The following is a 2,159-nucleotide window of genomic DNA, read 5'->3' on the forward strand; positions in this document are numbered from 1 at the left end:
GGTGGAATAGCTCAATGCCCTCTGGCCACAGCGCTCATCTCCTCCCTTCCTTCTTTCCAAGGCTGGTTGGTTGTCCCTTCCTTCCTTCCAAAGCGTTTTTCCTTTGGGGGAGCCACGTCAGTTACTGCCTCAGGGCTCCAGCCCGGGCTCCTTTCTACTGTTACTGCTTTGTACACTGCACACGCTCACGTCACAGTCACCACAGTGTCTGCTTCTGGTGCTCAGCAGCGACATCCTTCAAGCCCTTGGAATCATAGAATCATAGGTTCACTCAGGTTGGAAAAGACCTTCATGGTCATCAAGTCCAACCACATGTGCTCCATGCTCTGCTCCTCTCGGTGGCCTCCTCCAGCCCCTCTCTACCAGCTCCCTGTCCTTCTTGTGCTGGGCCCAGGCCTGGACGCAGCGCTGCAAACGGGGCCTCCCCGGAGCCGAGCAGAGGGGGACCATCCCCTCCCTGTCCCTGCTGCCCACTCCTCCTTTCACGCAGCCCACAACACAGTTGGCCTTCGGGGCTGCGGTGCACGCTGCTGGCTCACGTCCACCTTCTCATCCACCAAAGGGGACGCGGAAGGGGAAGGAAGGGGAGGGGGAGAATAAAGCAGCTGAGTCGCCCTGGAGCTTTTCTGTTCTTTAGGGTCTGGCCCTGTTTTCTCCAAATAGGAGACGAGGCTTGGCAGAAAGACGAGGAATCCTAGAGGCATGGAATCATGGAACCTTCATGGTCCTTCTTGGCAGGGCTGCTCTCCAGGAGCCCTCCCCCCACTCTGCATCAATCCCTGGCATCGCCCCGGCCCATGAACAGCCCTGCGCATTGGGCCTCATTGAACCCCGTGAGGTCCAGGTGGGCCCATGAGCTCCGTGATAGGACAGAGTGGAGCATGCCCCCAGGCGAGGCAGCTCAGCGCCATGTGCAGGCCCTGCCCGCTGGGCTGCATGCTAACCCTGCCGTTCTGCTGCTCGGGGTCTCCCACACAAACAGCACGGCCTCACCACACGCTTTCCAGCCCATAATACTACGCCAACCCTATTCAAAGCTATTACAGATTGACAAGCGAGAAGGAATCACGTCATCCAACAACTCTATTTTTAAAACACACTGCTGAAACACACGGTATGTCTACTGTTCCAAACGAGCTGTTTCCCTGGGCAAGCTGCAACACACGCTGCGCTCTGCTTCTTCAGCTCGGTTCCCGTTTCCCGATCTCCAATGCACAAACCACGGCCCGGTCCTGCAGTCCCGCTGCTCCTCCCGCAGTGACCGCCGGGGGGCGCCACTCGGAGCGCCCCGAATTCGGCGCTGGGAGGAGCGCGGCGCTTCAGACCTTAATGCAATAACGCATGCACGCCCCCTAGTGGCGAGACGGGGGATTGCGCACACAGACATGGAGATCCTAGACACACGGAGTCATGGAATCACAGAGTCATGGGATCATAAAATCACGGACTCATACAATCATGTTATCACGGAATCATCAAATCATGGAATCACAGAATCATGGTATCATTTAATCATGGAATCACAGAATTATAAAATCATGGATTCACAGAATCATCAAATCATGGATTCACGGAATCATAAAATCTTAGAATCATGGACTCACAGAATCCTGGAATCCTAGAATCATGGAATCACGGAACAGCCTGGCCTGACCAGGACCTCCACGATCATCCCGTTCCAACCCCTTGCTGAGCGGAAGCCCGAGGAGATTCCAGAGGCTGAGAAAGCGGAGCTACGCCCGTCCACAAACCCCACCGGCACGCGGGGCCGGCTGAAGCAAGCACAGCGCTCAGGTGGAACGTTCGCTCCCTGCAGGGGTGAGAAGAGATGGGCTCGCGTGGGGCCACGTCCCCGTCCCAGCTCACCACTCTGGGGGGCTCTCAAGGGAGGGCCGGGCCCGGCCCAACCCCGGCTGTGGGTACGACAGGGGAGCGTGGGGAACCAGGACCCCTCCATCCCCAGGGACCCCTCCCGAGCCCCGGTCCCGCACCGTACCTGTGGTCGAGCCGCCGCTTCCCTCGTCGAGGCCTGTAAGGGAGGAGGAGCCGTGAGCTCTGGCCCTGCGCTCGCCGTGTCACCACCAGCGCGACCCCAAAAACAACGAGGGGCCTGGGACTGCCCTTTCACTGAGCGGAGGCTGGGGACGGCGCTGCCCTCG

At 58.9% G+C, this 2,159-nt stretch overlaps 1 long non-coding RNA gene across 1 annotated transcript; it reads right to left on the reverse strand.

Annotated features, from left to right (window-relative positions):
* Nucleotides 1-1,065: 1,065 nt before the first annotated feature.
* LOC110391591 lies at nucleotides 1,066-2,153 on the reverse strand. Its single transcript, XR_002434131.1, has 2 exons — nucleotides 1,997-2,153; nucleotides 1,066-1,810 (listed from the first exon to the last, which is right to left on the reverse strand). It is a non-coding gene; the product is annotated as an uncharacterized LOC110391591 (long non-coding RNA).
* Between the last annotated feature and the right edge of the window lie 6 nt (nucleotides 2,154-2,159).

The sequence above is a fragment of the Numida meleagris genome, unplaced genomic scaffold, assembly GCF_002078875.1.
Source record: "Numida meleagris isolate 19003 breed g44 Domestic line unplaced genomic scaffold, NumMel1.0 unplaced_Scaffold412, whole genome shotgun sequence".
NCBI classification, from domain to species: domain Eukaryota; kingdom Metazoa; phylum Chordata; class Aves; order Galliformes; family Numididae; genus Numida; species Numida meleagris.